Genomic DNA, 607 nt, shown 5'->3' with positions numbered 1-607 from the left:
GGGCTCTTTTCTGGCAGACCGAGCATGTGCGGGGCTGCCAGCCCAGGTTGGGTGCAACATCCTTGCTGTGCCAGCTCAGTGGCATATGCCGTGCCCACCGACAGCCCTGCAGGCAGATGGCCTGTACCACTGTGCAGTCAGCATCTGTCTCAGGATGGTCTGTGACATGATGCTTGCAGAGATTACTTGTTTCCTGGTTTAACTCCTGCATGCACAACACAAATTAGGAAGCCCTTTCAACCTCAGTTTAGAACTACCCAGCTACAGTTAGTTAAAGTAGAATGTTTAATGAAGGGATAATAACTGAGAGCACATTACGATGGCCAAAGTGGATAGTGATAGCTCCAACAGCATAGTGCAACAGGTATAATATAATAAATGATATAATAGTTCACAGCAGAAGCTCCAAACCCAGTGTCTGCCAAACCAACAGTAGACCCACAGCTTCACACTATTTTTTTGACTGGGCTTCTGCCTCCCTAGGTTGGGAGCTCAAGACTCTGTACTGTAAAGGGGAGTAGACCTGGTGAACTTTGCTTTTTGCTGGGTTATTTCCATGAAAGAAATAACAATAAATGGGCTAACCTGGAATTTACCCAGATCGGTA

Source organism: Mesitornis unicolor, unplaced genomic scaffold (genome assembly GCF_000695765.1).
Source record: "Mesitornis unicolor isolate BGI_N332 unplaced genomic scaffold, ASM69576v1 scaffold54363, whole genome shotgun sequence".
In the NCBI taxonomy this organism is placed as follows: Eukaryota; Metazoa; Chordata; class Aves; order Mesitornithiformes; family Mesitornithidae; genus Mesitornis; species Mesitornis unicolor.
The sequence above is the reverse complement of the archived record's forward strand: the minus strand, read 5'-3'. Positions refer to the sequence as shown.